Source organism: Fukomys damarensis, unplaced genomic scaffold (genome assembly GCF_012274545.1).
Source record: "Fukomys damarensis isolate Sample0158 unplaced genomic scaffold, DMR_v1.0_HiC HiC_scaffold_11, whole genome shotgun sequence".
Classification (NCBI taxonomy): Eukaryota; Metazoa; Chordata; class Mammalia; order Rodentia; family Bathyergidae; genus Fukomys; species Fukomys damarensis.
The window spans coordinates 10,524,334-10,548,203 of record NW_022900923.1 but is presented as its reverse complement, the minus strand read 5'-3'; the positions used below and the strand labels follow the sequence as shown (position 1 = coordinate 10,548,203).

Here is a 23,870-nt window from a genome sequence, read left to right as displayed (position 1 = left end):
CTAACCACATAATGGCAAATTACGCATTCAGATAGGCCAAAGTTGGACTAAAGTTTTCTGGGGCTCGCAGGCTGTCCAGGGGCAGTGCTTGTGGGAGTAACTCACCCCAGCAAGCCCAGTTTAGGTGGAGACTGACTGTGTCCTGTCCTTGGCAATGAAGATCCCACATGCATACTTCTAGGGTTATGAAATCCAAAAGCTCTGACAACCAAAGTGATTCTGTTTTTTATTTTGATGAGTGAACACAAAACTTACTTTGTGTCTGTCTTAATCTACTTTGTGTGGCTATAAGTGAATGCCAGAAACTCAAAAATTTATAAAGAATACAGGTTTATTCAGTTTATGGTTCTGGATTTGGAGATATCTAAGGTCAAGGGATCACCCTGGGTGATGACCTTCTTGCTCGTGGGAATTCTGTGGAGTCCCAAGGTGGCACACGGCATCACTTGTTGGGAAGAACAGAGAAAAGAGACAAGTCACACTGGGTTTCATAACAGACCTGCATTTGAGAGAACCCATTAGTCCATTGATCCATTAACCCAGTAGTACTGGTCTGTGGCTTGCTAGGAATTGGGCCTCACAGTAGGAGGTGAGGGATGGGTGAGCAGGTGAAGCTTCGTCTGTGTTTACATCACTCACATTCCACCCAAGTTCCATCTCTTGTCAGATCAGCTGGAATTGGATTCTTATAGGAGCTCAAACCCCACTGTGAAGTGTACCTGCTGGGGATCTAGGCTATGTACTGCTCATGAGAATATACTGTAATAATACTATAAGTAAAGTCAAAATGTAATAATAATACAAATAAGGTACACATCAAATGTAATGCACTTGAATCATCCCCAAACTGTCCCCTCCCTCAGCCCCCAGTTCGTAGCAAAAAAATTATCTCACACAAAACTGGTCCCCAGTGTCAAAACAGTCGGGGACTGGAATGGGAATTAACCCATGCATGGGAACAGAGCCTGCAGGACTCCATCACCTCTTAAAGGCCCCACTGTGGGATTAAATTTTCCACAGGAATTTTCCTAGGGACCTTCAAGTCCTACAGCATCAGAACTCATCTTGAGCTGAGCTGAGACCATCTGGAGTCCTTATTTCCCACTAACCATGAATCTCCCTATGTTTTCACTACTGAAATGAGTGCTTATGGGCGCTGTCCCAGACCTTACTAGGATGTCATGTATGATGTGGACTCCACTTTCTAAAATCTGAACAATTCAGAATTCCAAATGCTATATGACCCAAGGACTTGTGATGTAGTATTATGGACCTGCACCATCTCACATGTGATGCTTTTTGTTTGGAAATGGGGAAATCGCTGACGACTCTATGAGGTCTCCAGTACTGGGATATGAGCTCCATGGATTCTCTTCTCTTCCACCTCAAGGACAAAGATGGCACACTGAGTTGGTCTTCATCATCTTACTGATGACTGTAACCCAGCACTATCCCACACAAAGAAAATTCACACATGCAATTTAATACTCCCAAGTGTCAATATTAAAAAGTGAATCTTTAATTTAAATTGCATCTCATTTAATCCAATATCATTATTAGGAATTTAAATTTCAATGTAATCCATATTTTAAAATATGATTAGGTAGGGCCAGGCATTTAGCTCAGCGGTTCGGTGGCCTGCCTTGCAAGCGCAAGGACCCGAGTTCAATCCCCGGTACCAAAAAAAAAAAAAAAAAAAAAAAAAAAGATGAGGTTTCTTTTTTTACATTCATAAAATCTGCCAGCGCGGCATGTAGTTAATACTGAACACATCTCTGACCTCCAGGGTGCCTCCTGACTGGTTCCTCTTGCTTAACCATCCGCACATGTAATCCTGGTGACTCTGAGTCCTCCGTGGTTATGCAAGCATCTCTCCAGCTTCTGCTCCTCTCTCCCAGGGCTGTTCCTCCTTCTTCCTCTCCTTCTTTTTCATCTCCTTCTTTGCGTGGTGCTGACAATGGAACCCAGGGCCTCCTCGTTTATGCTAAGCACACAATTCCACGACAATGCTCTCAGCCTCAACTTTACTTTAATAACAGCCACTTTCTTGGAAGCAAGTTGGGGATTCGGTGTCATTTTTCCCCCTCCACTTGTGTGGAAACTATTACTATCATCATGATCTGGTGGAGAGAGAGATTTGAGCCCAAAAGTTAAAGATTTATCAGAGACACCCAGTGAAATCACAGCAAGTGTAGGAAGTCACAGGGCTCCTCTGTAGTCTGGAAACACAAGGCCCACAGTCGCAGATGGCTGACTGTACCCTGCTGGTTTCTCTGGGTCCATCCTTAGACGGCACTGTGTCTCCAAAATCCTGGAGTCAATTGGGCTTTGGTTGTTTTCTCTCCCTGTACTCCAGGGATAGAATCTTTGCTCCAGTCTTCGGTCCTGCATTCCCAGCTGCTCCTAGACACATCTCAAAATGTGCTTCAAAAACAGGAACCGCATAGTTTCCCTGGTGTGAATAATCTGCAATAATACATAAGATCCTAATAAGATTACTGACATAGAGAAATGGGAAGAAAGGAGCTAAAAGTGTAGGGAAGGTGGGATGGGTAGGGGAAGGGTAAAAAGGGAAAAGAAAAAAATGTGAGATAATGAAAAGATGGAAATAAAGTGTTTGTAGATGGGGAGGGGAGGAGGGGGTGAAGGGAGGGCAGGGACAAGGGGGAAAAATGAGAACCAAGACTTGTCATGTAGAGGTACAAGATCCCAACAATGGATGTAACTGTACTGTATCCCTAAAATGTACCAATAAACTCAATTAAAGCTGAAAAAAAAAAAAAAAAACAGGAACCGCATCCCCCACCCTCCCTGAGCGCACACCAGCAACTGTGCTGACCAAGGGCCTAGGTCACTGTCAGCCCCGCCTGCAAGGCTCTTGGGTTCCACATCCTATCCAAGTTCCATCCACTGCAATTCAAAACTTATAATCTGTAAGCTGAATGCTGTAACTTTACTTTGTTTGTAAACACTAGTAGACTATTCACTAGAACTTGAAGTTCATAGCTTTAATAATTTGCAGTTTACAAGATTTAGAAAAACCTCAAAAAACATCAGAAGAGCTGGACGTTGTGAGGCACAATTGTAATCCCAGCATTCTGGAGGCTGAGACAGGAAGATTGCAAGTTGTAGGACAATTTGGGCGACTCAGCGAGATCCTGCCTGAGAATTTTAAAAGCGGGGTGGGGAGCTGGAGATGTGACTCAGTACTGTCTAGGTTCAATCCTGCATACCAGAAAAAGAAAAAAATGAAAGATTTTGTTTGTTAGGGTCACATTAAGCCAAAGCAAACATTTGAATTGCTCTGAAAGAAAAGGGTATTAAATTTCTCACTGCAGTTTAAAATGTTGAAAGGAAACTAATATTTAAGGTAAATGACACTCATGATATAATGGAAATTTAGTCCTTTCAACTCAAGACAATCAAAAACTAGTCAATTCCACAATATACACATGTATTAAAATATCAAAAGTTACTTCCTTAATATGTACAACTTTTATGTTTTTATGTATTGGTTAAAAATAAATTTAATTTTAAAAGAGAAAAGAAAAAAAACTAATCAAAAGTGTTTCCTCTTATTGAACATAAAATTTACCAGATTTAAAAATGGAATAACCAGATTTGTAACATAGAAGCTTTAGGAAACCAGGCTTTTGAGTTTGTCATTTTAATAAGCTGGATATTCAGTTAAAGCCCTAAGTACAGTGTCAGAAAGGTGACTTCTCAACACCGTGGGAATCCAGGACAGGCCCTGGGGGCATTTCCACAGCCGAGTCTGTCAGAGAAGACGGGTCAGGAGGTTTTCCAGTGGTGGCACAGGGAGACAATGGCTGGTGAGGCAGGGAGGACAGAATGGGACAGAAGAAGGTCCACCACCCATCCCTGAGACCCTCAGCCTGAGGAGAAGCTGGGGCCCCAGAACCTGGAAGGTGACTTTTACCAAAGCATCTTTTCTACACTGGCGCAGGCTTGGCACTGTCCTCAGCTCTCTGATGGACACTTCTTTGTCTGTTCTCAAGGGGACTCGCTGTCCCTCATTGTCCACCCACAGCCAGTGACTCCCTGCTCAGGTCTGGCCCTTGGGCAGGAACTGAGCTTTGACTTCCTGATTCTCAGGTTGCCATCACCACTATTCCAAGAAATCAAATGCCACCTTTCATGGAGAAGTAGCAGGTCCGATCTAGCAAATCACAGAAATCCGTAAGTATATAAGGCTTGGCTGTTGTGCTTCTGATTGGTTAAGATGACCACTGTCCTCTCAGTGGACTGCACTTCAAGGACGCAGCACTGACCCAGTGGGTGACTGTCCAGGGACAGTAGGACCAATGGTTTTACATCACATTCAACATCTTGTATGCCCCAAGATGGATGGAGAATCGCTCATTAAAGTTTTAGTGGATGGCCGTCTTAACTGTTACTAATTTGATTAAAGTCACCATCTTCACAGATGAAAATTTACTTTTGAGGAAAATTAGGGAAGGAGGAGCAGAGCACATAGCAAGAGACTTCTCACAATGCTTAACGGGGGCAGAGGAAATACAGCAGGTAATCTGTTCATGATATTGTTTGTTTAAAATGGATTAATTAGGAGGCAAACTAGAAGATTAATAAATCAGTCCCATTGTCAGTTGTCATTTTGGTCATTAAGCCATGTGCCTGTCCTGCATCTTTGATGACAGCCAAACACAGAATTGGACAAGAAGAAAAAATGTCCAGAGTATGGGGAAAAAATTTTTTTCTCTCAGAGCTAAACTTTGTCACTTACTTAAGTGATAAAACAATAATGTTCCGTGTAAGACCTGTATTTACCAAATAAAATACAGGGCACTCTGGTGAATTTAAATTCAGATAAACAATAAAAATTTATTTTCAGGTAAATATATCCCAAGTATCGCATAGGGTATAATGTAACATTTGGGACACATTTACATGAAGAAGTTATTATTAAAAAGTTTTCATTGTTTACATTAAATTCAAATTCAATTGCGTGTCCTGCATTTTATCTAGCAGCCCTCGCTGCATGGACACTGAGTTTGTGTAACCTAGTGTAGCTTTAATAGAAACGAATGTACACAAGAACAGTTTTATTTTATTTATTGCTCTGACCTCAAATGAAGAGGTCTTTCCTTCCCTACCATTTGTATCTTGGAGAAATTGACACTGGGACACCCAGTTACCATGCAATGGAGCAGAACCCTGCCCCAGGCCTGTGAGGGTCCAAAGCCAGCTGTTTGTCCTGACCCTGTGAACCTTTCAGACATCCAGCTAACAATGCAGGCAACCCCTGCTTTCTCTTTTAAATTGGTGGCAAAATACACCTAACATCAAATTTACCACCTTAGACATTGTTTAGTGAAAAGTTCATCAAGGCTTTTGTATATGGGGAGGGCGAGAGGGGTAGAGGAGAGACAGAATGAGGAAGAACAGGAGGAAGGGGGATACGTCACGAGCAGGTAACAATTCCCTGTGATGGATGTTATCGTTATGTAAATATAACATGGACCAATAAACATTTTGCTAAAGAAACATTTGCACTGTTGTGCAATCCGTATCTGGGACTCTTCTTTTACAACTGAAATTATGTACCCACTAAACAATAATTCCCTGTTCCTACTACCCTGTGCCCCTGGCAATCACCATTCTACTTTCTGTCTATAAATTTGACTATGTTAGGTGCCTTATATAAGAATCACACAGTATTTATATACTGACTTATATACAGTAGATCACTATTTCACTTAGCAAGATGCTCTCAAGGTCCTTTTGTATGGTAGCACCTGTTAGGAATTCCTTTTTAAGGCTGAGTAATATTCTGTTCTGCAGATACACCACATTTTTGTTTTTCTATGTATCCATTGATGGATATTTGTGTGTGATGGACTTTTGACCACTGTGAGTAATGATGTATGAACATCACTTTACTAGTGTCTTTTCAAGGCCCTGTTTTCAGTCTTTTTTATGGCCAAAACAAAAATTGTACCGATATCCCACATTTTGTCTCTTCAATTATTAATGGACGTCTGGGTTGTTCCCTCCTTTGGTTATCATGAACAGTGCAACTGTGAATGTTCATGTGTACATTTTTATGTGAGAACGTGTTTTCATTTCTCTTGGATTTGTATACTGTCCTTGTCATTTGGGTTGCTATCATAAATACTACAGGCTGGATGGCTTATTTCTCATAGTACTAGAGGCTGGAAAGTCCAAGACGAAGGTGCAGTCAGATGTGGTGTCTGGTTCAGGCCCATTTCCAGGCTCCTAGGTGACCATCTTCTCAGTATAAACTCACATGGTGACAGGGGGAGGCCGCTCCTTTCGGCCTCTTTTAGAAGGGCACGAAGTCTACGCATGGAGCCCTTGTGACCTAATCACCTCCAAAAGGCCTCACCTCCAAATACCATCACACTGAGCCTTAGGACTTAACACATACATTCTAACATATAGACATTCAATCTACAGTGTACGCCTAGGAGTGAAATGACTGGATCATATGTGACTCTGTGTTGGATCAGTCAAGGAACTTCTAATCTGTATCCAAGCAGTGGAACCATTTTCCACTTCTACCAGAATATGTGAGGGTTCTGATTTTCCCACATCCTTTCCAGCACTTAGCATTATCTGATTTTTCTCTTCTTTGTAATCCCTGTGGAGATGAAGTAGTATCTTGTGGTTATGGTTTGCTTTTCCCTGGTGTCTAGTGATGTCCCAAACCCGTGATAGTGTGATACACTTCTGTGAATCCTGCAGGCTCGCCCTGCTGCTTGCTTCAGTAAATAAGACCTGTGTCAAGTCCAAATTCTTCACTGAACAGTGAGATCTTGGGCAAGTTACTGTATTTAATCTCTCTGTCTGGAGGTTCTGTCTCCTGTAAAGCAGGAAAAGGTATGTAAATCCACATCGATGTGCATCTGGTGAACAGTAAACTTCAGTATACAGCGGTACTATGATTATAAGAGAGTACGTAATGTACATGAGAGTGATTTGTGCTTAAAACCCTTCACCTGACTTCTCATTACCTACAGAGCAGAACCCACAGTCCTCAGGATGGCCCACAGGATGCAAGCCTGATTTGTATCTACCACACAAATTTTACGTCTTTGTGATCCACCTTGAGCACTCCGCTTTATTGACACCATGTTGTTTTTCCCAACACCATGTCTTTTCATATCTCTTTGGCTTTACTTATGCCATTCCCTTTCTCTGAAAGCCTTCTTTAGTTTTCATGGCCCAATTAACATGTACTAATCCTCTATGATGCAAATAAATTGGGTTAGGGAGCTCTCTTACGGACTTGCTTGCCTACTAATTTATACTGGAAATCTGTTAGGTGCCTGTCTCTGCCAATAAGCAGATACTGTGCTATGCTTTCAGGGCAAAAGGAGGAATGCCAGATATTGTTCCAGCTTCCATTGAGCAGAGTTTAGAGGCAGGGAGAACCACATGCCTTGAGCTTCATTATATTCTCCAAAGTACTAGGTACTTTTAAGTGTTGTCAAACTAACAAAAATATGATGCCTAAACACAGGACAGCCTAGTCCACTTCTGAATTTCTTCCTTACATATGTTTTATGGAATGTTTCAAAGCAAGGCTTAGAGCTACTGGTCAGACTGAACTCCAGGTAAACTGTACAGTCTCTTCTAGATCCCACTCTTTTTAAACTTTTCCGAGTACTTTGTGGGGCCAGGTACCCAGATTCCCAGCACTGTCTGAGCTACCTGTGGGCTCCTGGCTCCCTCTCCCCATTACAATTTATCTTTCCTCATATTGCAAACCAGTGAGTAGAAATGGTTTTATGAAATTCCTTTCAGATTAAGCAAAGTCTCACTTACTACTGTATAACTTAAAATGATCCCCAGGGTCCTTTCTCTGTGGTGTCAGCCATTGTGATAGAGAAGTACCAATGCAAGAATCTCTTCTCTTAGGCAGAGCGGGAAGTTAGCTATAGTTTGCTAGGCCTGTGTGTTGAAGGGTCAGCTCATGGCACTATTGGAAGATGGTGGAATCTTTAAGAGGTGGGGCTTCAGGGGAGGAAGTGAGGTCACTGAGGGACTGCTCTCAAAAAGGACGCTAGAAACTTGAGAGATTTTTGACGTTCTCTTTTCTTTCCAGACACCATGAGGTAAATAGACCTCCTCTTCCACATACTCCTGCCGTGCTGTACTGTGCCACCACAGGGCCAAAGTAATAGAGCCAAGCAACCATGGACTGAAACTTCTAAAGTCATGAGCCAAAACAAACCCTCTCCTCCTTTTAAATTGTTTCTCTCAGGTATTGTGTCATAGTAACAGAAAGCTGACTAACACAGTGTACTTTCTGTCTGGGACACACAGATGACATAATTGCAAGTAGAGAATTAGTTACATGTCCAGTGTAGAAGCAATATCTTGACTGGAAAATTCCTACCAACAGTGCTTGAGAATCCTGATGGTGTAAAGTTAATCTGGTTAATATGAAGTTAAACCTGTTAAAGAGATAAGCTCCTTAAAGAAGATTCATTTAAGAGGGAGTTTTAATGCTGGCAATTTCAACAGGGCTATATGGGAAGACATGCTGGGGGCAGAGGAACTTTTCAGTATCTTCAATTATAACTAGTTCATATTTTTCTTGGAAGGACAGTAGTGGGTCAGTTTACACATGTAATATTCTATTGAATAATAAATTCTGACTAATAAAATTGGGTTCATCCCAACAAATGGAAAATGCCTATCGCACTATGACACCCAACCTCTGCGTTTTTCCCAGTAAATAACTTAAGAGAATCAAATGTGTGCCTTGTTGGATAAGGATTATGAGTGTTCCCTACTACAGCATGACCCCCAAAAAGAGAGGCCCTCTGGCTCACCCACGTGAGCATCAAACATGGTACTTGGCCTCAAGAAGCAATAGAGAAATTCTTTCTGGAGGGGAGAAGGAAGGCCAGGAAAGAAGTAGAGGGACAAATGGAATCAAGAGTTACCTCAGGTAAACTCCCTGCCTGGAAGCAAAAAAAAAAAAGTGTTACCATAAGGCCAAAATGGACCCTACACAGGGGCTTAAAATGAAAGGAACAGTAAGTAGTACCATCCACAAAAACCCTTCTGCCAAAAGGTACAAAAATTCAGTCAGTTTTACCAAGAACTCTGCTGCTTCATGTAATTACCTCTTCAGAAGTTGCATATACCTTTTATTAGCCACAGGAGCAAGTAAAATTGTCAAGGCTGATAATGTTGTCACAATAACTTTCTTCCAGTTGGTAATAACGTCCAGTGTTTAGGGTAGAGTTTCTTGCAAAGGCATTTCCTTGCAAAGGCAACTTTTGGAAGTTTGAGAAATAAGTTTCACATTTATGTTTAATTCGGTAAAAATTACATTGTGCTATTGTCCTTCTCGGTAGAAAAACAAAATAGAATTAAAGTATAGAATCAAATAATTTCCAAGGGTAAAGCATTAAGAACTTGGTGTTCAAGTTAGGAAATACTAATTATTGTCTTTTTCCTGATCTTCCAAAGTAACATTTGTATTATAAACATACTTTGCCTGTTTTCACAGTATCATGCATTTTACTTTTAAACAACAAAGCTAGTGCTAAATTATATTTTCCTTTAAGGAGGATATAATTTCATATTCAACCAGCGCAGCAGTTTCAGGCTTGCCAATTAAGTCAGTAGAAGGAATTATTATCACCCCTCTATTTACAATCTTTCCTACCTAGCAAAAAGCACAGAATGAAATGGAAAGACCCACATAAAGGTTAAAAAAAACAATTCAGTAAAGCAAGTGAACTTGAATGCTAAATTTTGAGAGCACCATTAATACTCGCTATGATTTGCATTAATAATCAGTACTCCTGCACCATGAAGAGATATTTCCAAATATCTTGAACTTGGACTTGTACCTTGATTACATTTGGAGTTCAGTTTTGCCTCTTAATCTTTGCTGGCATTCACAGCTAGCTTGGCCTTTCATGGCTGGCTCCATCAAACAATAACCACAACCACTTTAAAAGTCCAACAACAGGAGTGGTTTTGAGAAAATCAGCAGCCAAACTGATTCACCGCATTGGCCTCCTTCCCAGGGATGGAGATAATGCTAGTTGTAGTACCGGTTATCCTGTGTGAGAACAGAGTGGTTACTCTCAGGGCTCCAACTGCAGGGCTGGCCAGGCGAATTGAAGAATGTCTAGGATGACAGCACTAAGGGAGGTGACTCCAGGCTGGAGCAAGTCCTGAATGAAGTTGGTACATTCAATGTTGCCATAGAAATCCTATTGGAATGTCCTCCCTTCTGCAGAGTTGATTTTATGTCTAAATGTTAATATGCCTTCCTGCATTTAATGATATAGAAAGACAAATATGGGAGAAATAAAACGTTATCTGAGCGCCTTAAGACATTGCATAATTTCCCAACACAAAGTCACCCTTTTCAACCGATAGACCACAGAAGAGGTAGCGTGGGCTGCCACGGCTGGGAATTGTTTAGGAGCGTCTGTGTGCCTTTACCGCAAATGCGGCACTCTGAAAGGCACTGCTGTAATTCAGAGAGCCCAGCTTGTACTTGAAGCCAAATGAAATGCAAAGTTGCCTTTCAATAGCAAACCGCACAGAGGAAAATGCCACTTAGCGATTGTGAGAAGTTTCAGCTACTGTATTTTTCACAGACTGAATTTTACCAGTAAGTGTCGGTGAGAAAACATTTGGAGGCTCTTTTAAAATGCGTACATTATCAATTAATCTATAGTACGTTTAAAATAAATATTTCTAGTAAATGTAACAAAAAACAGCATTTGTATGGCTTGCACCTAAATTATCATCATCTCTGCAAAGCAAATGCGGAATGCAAGATGAGGAAAACAATCGGCACTGTAATTTGCCCAGTAACATTGTTTTAGATCTAATTAGTGCTTATGCAGATCCTTTACAAAAATGTGAAAACTGCACCAGGATGTAATTGTTTAATGAATTTAGTGCAAAGCACATCTGCATAAATTCCATTTTAGCTGCAAAAACTAAGTTCAACTGCTATTTGCTCCAGAGCCAAAACATTGTGAATTGTGCCCACTGTGCTTTAGCCTTGCTCTGCTGGCTGGGATATTTCAAATAAATACTACAAAGTTAAAGCCTCCAGCTGCAGACCAACCCATCTGTAGATGTTTGTTATATTTGGCAGTATTGCAGAATGAGCGTGCCTTCCTGATGGGAGAAAAAAAAAACCCAAAGTTTTGTCAGCAAAAAAAAAAAAAAAAAAAAAAAAAAAAAAAAAAAAAAAAAAAAAGAAAGAAAGAGAGAGAGAGAAAAGAAAAGTAAAAGTTTGAAATATTCATCACCCAATAGAAGTAAAGTTTTGAATGTGGCTCTTTACCTAACAGTGAATTTTAAACATCTGTTCCAGTTGAGACTACCATGACAACGGGAGTAACTTTGCTCTCTCCTGTCCTCTCCAACATTCAAGTTCAACTAAAACCACTGAAATTTAAATTAAACACAAGTTAGTTTACTGAAATTGAAATATGAGTCTTTCCTTTAACTTGCCAGAGATCTTGTTTGAGACTCTTTATGCTCGGAGTATAAATGCAAAAAATCAGTAACAAAAAGAGATGAGGTAGCCGTGGGTGTTTATGTGATTGGCTGGAAAGTTAACACCTTTTAATGCTTTGGGTGTTTTTCATTTTTTTTTGTTTTTCTATTTTGGCTGCTGCATTTTTGTTGTAACACAATGAAGTGCTAAACCAAAAACCTTTGTTCTCTTAGCTCCTGTACAGATAGAGGCAGGTGGGGTGACGGAGCTTGGGTAGGCCTGGTATGGAAATGCTGGGGCCTGAGTTAGCAGAAAACTGTATTCATCCCCACTCATCTCCGTGTTTCTATTTAGGTTTAACCTCCTGGAAAGATTGCTGTAGTGCCATTGATGCAGATACTGATTGAAGCAGATACTGCTGTTTTCTACTATAAATCCTGTGGCAGGCTGTCTCAGGTTAGGGTTGTCTTCAAAACCAACCCCTGAGACAGAGATGTGTCTGCAGCACATTGAAGGGGAAGTGTTCCTGGGTGATCCATACCTGGTTGCAAGACTGGACAGAAGGAGAAGACAACTCAAGAGGCCTCAACTGCACAGCGTGCTCTGGAGCTGGATGCTCCTGAAGAATTAGACTGAACAGAGGCAAAGGGGCTGGGCCTTCTCAGCCCATGTCCACTACCCCATATCATCCCCTATCACTGGATATGAGCTGTGCCTGGGAAGGGGTATAGCTGGGCTGGGGCACCACCCTTTGGCGGGGGGACATGTGTGAGTTGACTGCAGCCAATGCTTGGTGAGGCTGGAGAAATGCCTGGGTCCTGAGTGAAGATCTTGGCCTTCAGCCATGACAGCTACTGTGTTCAGTCCTCTTGCACTTGGGTCCACTAATTCCTTGTGTAATGACTTCGCCTTCCTTGCCCCCGATCATGCCTGTAAGGTTCTCATCATCTTGGCAAAAGGCAGGAGGGTAGGATGAACTGCAGTCACTGACTGTAGGAATATCACTGCACCTTTCCTCCTCTACCCACTCCACACTGCCAGCATCACGGATGACACAGACAGCTTACCTAGTGGGCCAACTGGTCACCCTGCGCATCTCAGGCTGTGCATGCTGTGCTTGTCTATCATAGAAATTTGCTGAGGAATATCAGTCAGCAGCAACACAGGTCACCTGAGAGGCATGCACATTGTCCCTTTCCTGGTTGTATAACAGCCCATCCCCCTCACAATGATCAAAATCATCAGTCCTGCTAGGATGTGACTCCTTTCCTCACCTGATAGTCTCTGGCCCTAAGGATCCTAGAGGGACAGATGGCAGCTACAAATCAGTCTAGTGAAACCCTTGCATTGCCCCCTGGTGGGTGCTTTCCCCTTGTTGGATCCAAACCTCTATCTTCAGAAGATGGAGTGCGAAGTACAGATTCTCCAAATAGGTCACTGAGAGTACCATGGGTGGGACTTTGTCTCCTTACACTTTGATTCCAGATCCATGTATTCTGTGGAGACACAGTACCATGCAATGGTCATTCTCTTGGCACCCTAGAGGTTGGAGTCCCATACTTGCACCATGTTATCTTCAAGCTGGTGCCTTAATTGCTCCTTTCCAAGACTGTCTCAGGCCAGCAGTTTCTAGTCAGTACAATATGTGGCAGTATGAGTACAGCCCAAGGCCAAATACTTCCTACTATTTCCCCTTTGTTGTAAAGTGCATTACTTTGTGCAATGCTATGCAACATGGGCTACCAGGCAATGGAACAAACTCTCTTTAGGCCTCCTGATGGTAGCTTAGGTCCTCTAGGCAAGAAAACTAAACCTGTACCTGGCAATAATTATAGATCCTAATCATGATAAATCACTTCCCCTTCTGGAGTAGAAACAGGATAATGTTATCAACTTCCCTTGAAGGGGATGTTTGATCTCTGTGAGGAATAGTGCTCCATCTGAGGCTCAGCATTTGTCTCTGTGGCCTGAAGACTGGATGCTCCATAGTGGTGATGATTAGTGGGGCTGCATGCAGATGAACTTATACAGAGCCTCCAACCCTGAGGTAGGAGCTACTATGTTTATGCACCGATTGTATCCACATTAGGTGGCCAGTGATAGAGGTTGGCTGACAATGACTGGTGAACCATCTCGTGTGTTTTGCTGTTTAGTTCTTCTTCTATAGTAGATACTCTACTACTTTAGAGAAGACATTAAAAGGTTATGGCAGACCTGGGCTGTAGTTCAACTGTAGAGCATTTTTCTAGCATGCCTGAGGTCCTGGATTCAATCCTCGGCATTACAAAGTGGAGGAAAAGACATTGGTGAAGAGCTCTCCTTTTTACACCTACTCCCGTAGTCCTGTCCATTTTTCTCTTCCCTGGAGTCTTTATCCCTGATATTTTTAGTATTTCTCCTTCCAGGATAGTTGTTGTAGTCAGGCTTTTAGCAAGGGAATAGGTTAAATACAGGACACATAATTTATAAGATTATCTTATGATAATCACCCAAAAAGTCAAATGCAAGGCATGCAAGAGAGATTAACCACACACTAGAGGCCTAAAGAATCCGGCCAAGGGCCTGGATCCCAGCAGTTTCCCGCACAAGTCCAGCTAAAGGCTCAGAGACCAAGGCAAAGTCCTCGTTGAGTCCGGCCAGTGGCCTAGAGCCCACAGCAAAGTTTCATGCTTGCCTGTATTGATGATCTGCACCTGGAAGGCCCAAACGCCTGTCATGGAAGCCAGGAAACCTATGCTGGTGGGATAAAGGATTTGTGCCACCAGGTGAGGGATCCACACTGGAGCCAGGAAGTGATGCTCACAGTGAAGATCAGAGCTCCCCTGATGAGAACAGCAGCCATTCCCAGTGACAGTGAGGCCCTGAGCTTCTCCTCCAGTGAGAACAGCCAAGTTCGCATCAGGAAAACCATCCGCAGTAAGCTTCTCCTAGGCCAAGATCTTGACCTCTAGTTCTCTTTTTATGGCCATTGGTAACAATCCTCAGGTGGATCCTCCATGCCCAGACCACACTGACTCAGTTCAGCTGGGCGTTACAAGGTGCCCATTAGTCAGTCTGCTACAATAGCTTTTGCCATTGTCCATAAACCTCTCTGTGGATCACTTGTGTTTTCTCAAAAGTGGATGAACAAGTGCATAGTTCAAAGCTCCTCCTATTTTTTCCATTAACTTTATTAGTATATTTAAGGTAAACAATACAGTTACATTCATCATTGGGATCTTGTCCCTTTACATGATGTATCTTGGTTCTTATTTTTACCCCACCTGCCCTTCTTCACCCCTTCACCCTTCCCTATTTACAAAAACTTTGCTTCCATTTTTCCTTTCTTCATAGTTTTCTTTTCCCTTATTTCTTTTCCCCTGTGCTTCCCTTTTTCCCTACTCCTTTGTCCCTTTTCTTCCTATTTCACATTAACAATTTTACCATTTGAACCTTCTTTACACTTTTAGTTTTTCACGCCAGAGAAACTGTTGGCTATTTAGTCAAGTGTGTCCTATTTGTTTCACTTAAGAGTATCACCTCGGGGCCTGGAATTTAGCTCAGTGATTCCAGCACTGGCCTCACAAGCACAAGGGCCCAAGTTCGATCCCCGGTACCAAAAAAAAAAAAAAGAGCATCACTTCAATGTGCTTCCATTTAGCTATAAATGACTCTGGTTTCTCACTCTTTATGTCTGAGTTCCATTTTATAAAAGAAAAAATCTTTTTCCTGTCTCCAATTGATGGGAAATTGGGCTGTTTCCAAGTTTTAGCTATTACAACTGTGCCACTATAAACATAGGTATGCATATATCACTGTGGTATGATTCTTTTAATTCTTTTGGAAAGATACCCAGCAGAGGGATAAAGCTATTCCTATTCAAAGGAGTAGTTCCTTACCTACTATAAGATCACTCCTAGGAGGAACTGCCATGCAGTCACTATCCATTTTTGACTTGTATCCACCAACTCATCTGGCTCTCCCATAGAACAAAGTTCACTTTTTCCTTTCTCCATTAGATAATCAATAAGAGATTGTGCAAATCCTCCTGATCACAGTGGTGATCATCATACGCATGAGCTAAGGGAGAGGAGCTGGTGTCACAGTGGTGATGATGCGAGGTCTGGCCCACCTGCTCACGTGCTGTCTTTTGCTGATTTGCCTTGTTTATGTCGCACACTGGACATACGACTCTTACCTTATGATGGATTGCTTAGGCCCACACGACCTTATGACTTGATGAGTTGCACAGAACTCAGATTATCCCGGGCAGCTCTGGATATATGGTCACTTCCTGTGCCATGGTTAGACACTCCATCCCACCCAAGGCCACTAGCATGCCTGGAGCTATTCTTTCCAATGGTATGTAGTTCTCTGCTACAGATGGTATGACTGTGCTCCAGAACGCCAGGGCTCCTCGTTGTGAGTCGCCTACTGGCTTGCCATAAACTCCACGGCATCTTCTCCCACCACATACACCTCTAATAACAGAAGGCCGGGTACTCATATGACACCAGCGGCAGGACCGCTTCCATCACCACCTAGACCTGGTGTGGAGACTTTCCCTGCTCTGTGTCCCACGCAGAGCTTTCACTTCGCTTGATAAATGTATCAGGACAGTATTTCCAAGTGGGGAAATGCTGCCTCCCAAATCCTAAGAGGTTTATGAGGTTATGTGCCTCCTTAGTGAAAGAAGGTATGAAATGCAACAACACTGTCTTTTACTTAAATATTCATGGATATGCGGGACTCCTGAATCCTCGTAGAGTTTGTCTCTTACTCTTTGGAGAACATGTGTTGGCAGAGTCTCTGATTTGCCCATCATTTTCATGTGAACGTATTGACTTGGTATCATCAAGTTAGTGGACCAATATGATTTTCTTCAAAAGTCTAGACTTTCTGAGATTCTTCTGGACTAGATTATTGCAGACATCAGGAAAGTTAACGTAGGTCTGGAGCAAGAAGTAAATGTATGCTATTGTCTACTCTATGTCCACTTAAACTTCTGAGATGGTCTTCTGACAGGAGTGGGAAAAGTCACTCACCCTGTATCTGAGAACACATTTTCATGTTCTGGCAAAACAATAACAAGCCATATCTGTAATAGCACAAGAACTGGGACTATGGCTTACTTGAGTTTGTTTGTGGTACTTTAACATCCTCCAGAATCTCTCCTTCATTTTTTGAGACAGGGTTTCACTATGTAGTTGGAACTGACCTGGAACTCACTATGCAGCCCAGGCTGGTCTCGAACTCACAGCGATCCTCCTGCCTCAGCCTCCTGAGTGCTGGGATTACAGGTGTGAGCCACCACGCCCAGCTAGAATCTCTCCATTTTTTGCAGGGCCCAGACTGGTGAATTACATGAGGTCTATGATTAGTGCCCCTACTCCAGGATACTTTCAGGCTTTATGAGTAGCACTAATCTCTACCATTTCCCTCAGGGTGCAATACTGTTTTCATTGTCATTGAATAAATGAAAAGAATATTTTGGTACAGAACAGTTTTGAAGTCTACTATCTGACCTTTTATACTTGGATTTGTGACCCCACAAATTCTCACATCAAAGGGACCAGTGTTGACTTGCAAGACAGAAACCTCTACATCATGGGTTTCTGCCAAAGACCATGCATGTCCGTTCCACTGACAAATCCACACTAAGGAAATAACCACTTGGTGGGTTCGTGGAGCCCTGGGCTCACCGTGAATCAGTCTGGGTCTTATTTTCACTTACTACTTGAGCCCCAAGATAGCTTATTCCAATAGAAGGAGCATGAAAGTGCTTCACATCATGTGAACTCAGAATGCATGTCCAAGAGGGCCAGGGATTTACCTCAGTGGTTCCGCTGCCTGCCTCGCAAGCATAAGGACCCGAGTTCGATCCCCGGTACAAAAACAAAACAAAACAAAAAACTAGAACCAGAATGTATGTCCAAGAATCCTGGAAATGTCTTGGTATCCCTTTTCCCCACTCTACAGTTACCTGAGTAAAGGGCACTGGTTCCTTTGGGAAAATAATAGAAGCGTCACAATCATATGTAGTCCCTGGTGTGATAGAAGACTTTGCTCCTAAGGCCCCAGCTCCTACTGCAGTAAGTGGATTCCAAGTCTGAGAACTGGGCCAGGCATAGAGACTGAATAAGGGATTGTGGGGTTTTACTGGGATGCCTGCCCTCTATCCATTCATGAGCATCCATTCCTGATTTCTTTTGATCTGTAGACTGAGCAATGCCCTTGTCAGCTATCAGCTAGTCTGTGGCTGGGATTGCCAAGCACTGGCAGCCACTGTATCCACTTTGATTCTGATGCTAAACCTATCATCTGGCCTCAAGTATTTGGGGATCGTATCGGTCTCAATGCTGTGAGGGAGCACACTTCTGCATCAGCCACAGCCCTCAGAGGATAGCCAAGCTAAGTTTCTCAAAACACCAAAGCCTATTTTACCAGCATATTTCATATTGCTTTGGAGAGGATGCCCTGACAGTCTTCAGAACACAGGATCCTTATGTATTCACTGTGGATCTGGATCTTCATGGGATTTATCTCTCACCTTTTGGAGCATCCTCAAAGCCTCCCAAGTAACATACTCAGCGGGTAGATGTTCTAGGTTTTCATAGTATATCCAGTCATCTGAGTCTTTCCGTCATTTTCTATAGGAGTTGTAATAGTTCTTTTTCAATTAGTGTAGCTCACTATTGTTCCCACGTTTCTGAGGACCAACCTGATAGTACACTCATAGGGTGTAATCACCCAGAATCCTTGCCAAAGTGTACAACGGTGCAGCATAGGAGAAGGAATCCACATCAACAAACCCCTTCCTGATCCAACTTCGTAATTCTATTGTCCTTGGTAAAGCACTGGCAGGATCCAGCCCCCCCCACTCCCCAACTTTTGCTCATGTGTGCTTAGTAATTCCACAGCTCCTTCAGCATAAGCCCCCTCCTCACTCACCCAGCCTTGCACTTTCTCAGCTAAATAATGTTCTGATTTGATCCTAGTTGTCAATCTGGAAGGGTGGACCTGGGGTCAATCCTGAAGTGGGGAGGGGCCAGTGTTGACTTGCAAGACAGAAACCTCTGCATCATCCATCAGGGAATGGTCCTCTGTAACAGGGAGGAGTGGGCCTCCTCTGTAGACCTCTAGGATTGAGGGAAATCCAGGTTTCAAGGACTCTGTGTGACACACAGATGTTCCTATCCCAAGCTTCAGGTTCTAAGGCCATGACTCTGAAATAGTAAACTTGCAGAGATTGAGAATGTCACCTTCTGTGGAATTCCATTAACCTTCTAATTAAGTCGTAGGGCTGATTCTCAGCCTTTTCTTCTGTTTTCTTTTGTTTTTTGCCTCTCACTGTAGGAGATGAGAATTCTTCTTATACTCCAAAGGGGTCTTAAATTGGTGATTATCTACTCAAAGGCTTTAGTTGTCTTTCTCCAATGCATTGATGGTATTCAGCAAGAGCTATCTAATGTCACTCTACTCTAAATTACTAGTTTCTCATCACACCCTAAACTCTCCAAACAGATGATGATGATGATGATGATGATGATGATGATGATGATTCTCATATCATAATTCATCATTGATAGAAATTTAAACAATTTCCCAAAACATTATACCAAGAAATATGGGTTATCTAATTCTCAAAGCCCAGTTTAGAATAGATACACTCAGACTGGCCACCAACTATCTCAGGTCAGGTAATAGATTCAGTGACACATTTATGTGTAAAAAAACTTATCAAGGAATTCTCAAAGAGCCATACCTAGGAGGGATGAGAGGAAGCTGGATTCTCTTGGTCTCCACTGTTCCTTGGCAATCAGGTGCTAGCTGATTCCTAGCATTTTTCCATGCCTTTAAATTGTCCTGGCATCTTTATCTTTGTAGAGATGATCCAACGTCCCATGGTTCTGAAGTAGCTTCTAGGTGAGATAGGGATCAGATCACTTTTGTTCAAAACACTCTCCTTTCAAATCAGACTACTGCAGTTGTCCTGTAGTTTCTCTCTGTGTGTTTTGGTCTCTCTCTGTCTCTCTCTCTCTCTCTCTCTCTCTCTCTCTCTCTCTCACACACACACACACACACACACACATATACACACACAAAGAGGCATGCACAACCTCTCCCCTTTCAGAACTAGTAATTTCAGATGTCATAAAACTCATTCCCACAACCTTACCTTTTTAGGGATTTGGGTAAGAGAAAGAGGCATGGAGGCTCTGAAATAATCATTAAATAATTGTTTATTTGCCTGTTTTATTGTTTGTTTATTATCTGCATTTATGGAAAGAGAAGAGATGGGTCTGAAAGGAAGCAAGAATTTTACTCTACTCCTTACCCTGAGTTCATACACCTTTACCAAATTTAGTTTACATTATGTGCCAGGGAGTAATATGGTTTTCAATATCCTGTTTGGTGTTTTTATCCCTCTGGAATGGACTCAAGCCAAGTGGATTCCAGCTGCAATGGCACCCACTGCTCTCGACAAGTAGACTTGAAGCATCTAGGTCTTCGACTTACTCTCATTCTCGCCCTGTTTCTTCTTTTTTCTTGGTTTTAGCATAAAAGGCAACCATGATTTCTGACATTGTTCTCATTTGAATACATAAAAGCCTGACCTATTATAATTGTAATGATTTTCTCCAACCTTGCCTTTGCAAAAAAGACAGTAGGGCCCAAATATTGATTGTAATTACTTACAAATAATTATTTTATTACCCACTAGAAACTATATTGCAACAAGCAGAAAATCTAGCACCTTAAGAATATTTACCACCATTTGGAGAAACTGAAATTGACAGAACATAATAGCATAATAGGATTTGGGCACTGGGGAGATGTTTAGAGGTTTGGGAGGGGGATCTGTTATATGCACATGCCATCTACTCTTTCCTGATGAAATGCAGGGGGAAGAATGTTTTGCCTTATCAGAGCTGCAAACAATGGAGTGCTGATGTGAAAGCACCAGGAGTACGTGCATCTGAATGATCCCAAAGCAAGGACCAGAGCCAAATATCTTTCCCTCTTCATTCCAAGAAATCAGCAGTTATACTGAGCGGTGAAGCCATTAAGCAATTACTGAAAAGAAAATAGAAAAATAACATACCCACATCTTAATACAGAATCCTTAAGGGCTGGTCATCAAAATGATTTACATAATCTGGAAAGATGGAGTTTAAGAGGCACCAGAAGGTGTGTTCAAGATGGAGCAGCAGACATAACCATGACCCAGGTTATGAGGGCTCTGGCTTCCACTTGTAAGGCAGCTTGGCCAGTTGCTGAGCTTCTTGGTAGGAGATGGAAGAGCCCAGTAGTTCTGGGGTCTCTTCATGAAACTCAGGGGAAGCCCTGCTTCCAGTGGACTGCTGTGGCCACCTCGTTCTCTTACCAGTGATGGGCTCATGTGCAGATCCTCCACCCATTCGGCCAGTGGTCTCATGGGGACGTCTCCCAGAGGCTCGTCCCTGTCTTCTCATTGGATGTTGTCATGTCTGCCTGTGTCACAGGCACTGACCCAGCCCTGTTACAACCATGACACCAACAAGGTGAAGTCAGCCTGTGCCAGGGTAGAAGAGCGGACCCAGTGGAGAGAAGCTGAGTCCCTGAAATTGCTAATCTACTAAATCAGCTCACTCTGGATCTGTCCTGCCTGCCCTCTCCTGGAAGGGAGATGATGCTTTTTAAAACGCTTTCATTTAAAAGACAGTTTTAGCTATAGAAACAATTAAGAAGACACTAACCGGAACTCTCATATATCCCTCACCCAGTTTCCCTTATTTTGACTATCATACATTAGTATGCTATATTTGCTAGAATTGATGAGCCACTGTTGACATATTGCTGCTAATTCCGCAGTTAAAGTGCATAGTTTATTCAGATAACTTCAGTTTTTCCTAATGTCCTTTCTCTGCTCCAGGACTCCATTCAGCATACCACATCTCGCTTAGTCTTCATATCTCCTTTGATTCCTCTGGGCTATGACAGTTTCCCAGACTTACCTTGGCTTGAAGGACTTTGACAGTTTTGAGGAGTACTGGATAAATGTTTCATAGGGTAACTTTCTATTGGGATGTGCCTGATGCATTTCTCATGAATGACTATAAAGGTAAAGGGCCATTTTCATCATATTATATCAAGGGCACTGTGCTGGTCAGCTTTCCTTTACTGTCACAAATACCTGAGATCCATCAGCATGTAAAGCAAAAAGAGTTATTTTTAGTTCAAAACATCCTAATTGATACAACTTCCCCAAAAGAAGATCGTGAGTGAGTGTAATTTAGCAATGTATTATTATTAAAAACTTTTAGCAAAGGATACACATGGCACATGAATACCTCTCTCACATTTACCTTTCCTTCTGTACTTCTTAGCCTAATCTAATTAGAAAAAGCAAAGAGAGCTTTATATTCAGGAAAATATACTAGTATTTAATCTCATACTAATTGAGTTATATCATACAGTGATTTCATAATCAACTACACTGTAATTTTCAATCACATGTACAGATATGATCACCAATAATAATTAAATATTTTTGTTAAAATGAGTAAAATCACAGAAAAGAGTGCATGCAATTCAGTGGAAATACATGTGAGCCAATATCTTGTTTGAATATTTGACATCAGGGATGTCTTTGGAGACCTTCTGTGTCTGATTATCAACATCATCAAGTGAGTCTCTAAGCCTTTCCTACAGAAGTTTTCTAATCTGCTAGAAGGAAATGACAACATCTTACCAGTGGAGCCATAGAGTTTATTTGTAAAAATAAAAATGAGATGATAACTGGAAAAATGCTTAAAATATGTATGCATGTGCTTCTATTTGATAAATTATTGCCATGAAACCCATAAAATATATAAGAACTGTATAAGTCAAGGTGTATTATTATAATACAGTTAACTCCTGACTATCTAAATCCTTTCTTTCCCCCTCTGTAGTAAGAAGCACCTTACACCAGCAGTCAACAGGCACTGACAATTGGTGGAGCTGTGGAAGTTTGCGTACCTGGCCCCTTGTCACTCTGTGCAGTTCTGCCCAGATTCCTGGGAGGTGGGACACCATGAGGCAGGCAGGGGAAGCAGAATGGGAAGTAGGCACCTCCTAGGGTCCTGAAGGGTGTCTGCAGGCTCCAAGAGGGCCCTGAGGGTGAGTAGAGAGGCTAGGAGGGCAGTGGAGCCAGGGCTCAAGAGCAGCATTCCTGAAATGAGTCAGCCCGTCCTTCTCGGGCATTTCCAGAACAAAGCAGCCTGGGTGACGGCTGTGTAGTTTGATACACTGCCTCAATCCGCTCCGTAGCCCTGGAAATCCCAGACACATCGTATTTTTTTTACAAGAAAAATAAAGTAAAAATGAAGATCAAGAGCAGGTGAGAAGAAGAAAAGTAGTCAGGAAATGAGAGCTGTGTCTGCACGTGTGTGTCCCTGTGTATGTGTGGATCAGTTATATCTGTATGTGTGGGTATGGAAGTGGAGGGTGTGCGTATGTGTGTGTGCGCACGTGTGTGTGCCCGTGTGCGTGCGTGTGCGTGTGTGCAGTAAGGCACTGAGTCTGTACCCAGCCTCTCCCTGCTTCGGCAGCAGCAGTGGAAGTAATAGAGTAACAGAGGGAGAAGGAGAGTGACAAGCGATGAGGAAGTGGACAGATAGAGACTGGAGGTCAGCGGCTCTTTTCCAGCGTCAGCAGGCAGAGCCACTTCTTCTGATCTCTAACTACCTCCTGAGCCCCTGGCTGGAAGCCAGTGGCAAAGTTCAGGGCGAGGGAAATTTGCTCCGTTTCACTCTTTCCCAGGGAGTGCACAGGTCCGATGCCTGAAATGAGCGTTCTGGGAGGTGTTTACCAGGTTTGACTGGAACTCCAAAAGCCTCAGGCCAGGTGTTGAGGAAGCAGGGGAAGGGATGAAAGTCGGTATGGTTTAATCAGATTTCAGTGAAAGTAAATTTGGTTAAAGCATAAATAAAAGAATTTCTAGTGGCTGTGGGATATTTGCAGGCTTTTGGAGGAGTGGTCTTAAAGTATTTTAAATAACTGACCATTCCTAAAATTGCAGTATTTCACACTGATATTTACATTTCTGGCTTCTGTTGGAAGTTCATGACCCTGCAATACCGGTTCTGAAATCTTTTGCGGGGAGGGACTCAGATGGGGCTGTACAGAGGCAACCTTCTTAGTCAGGGGCCTCAGTTTCCTCAAATTCCCATACATCCCTTTTTCTCCCTCCTGTTGCTCTCAACTTGAGCACCCTTTAAAACACCTGTTAGCGGGACAATTAGCAACGTGAAATAGGAAGAAAAGGACCAAAGGTGTGGGGACAGTGAGAAGGATAGGGAAAGGGGAACAAGGGAAAAGGAAAAAAATATGAGAAAATGTAAAAATGGAATTAAAGTGTTTGTAGGTGGGG

The 23,870-nt window shown here is 42.4% G+C and overlaps 1 pseudogene; it reads right to left on the bottom strand.

Moving 5' to 3' along the window:
* Window positions 1-1,747: 1,747 nt before the first annotated feature.
* LOC104875176 overlaps window positions 1,748-23,870 on the bottom strand; it is a 100,450-nt pseudogene continuing 78,327 nt past the window's right edge.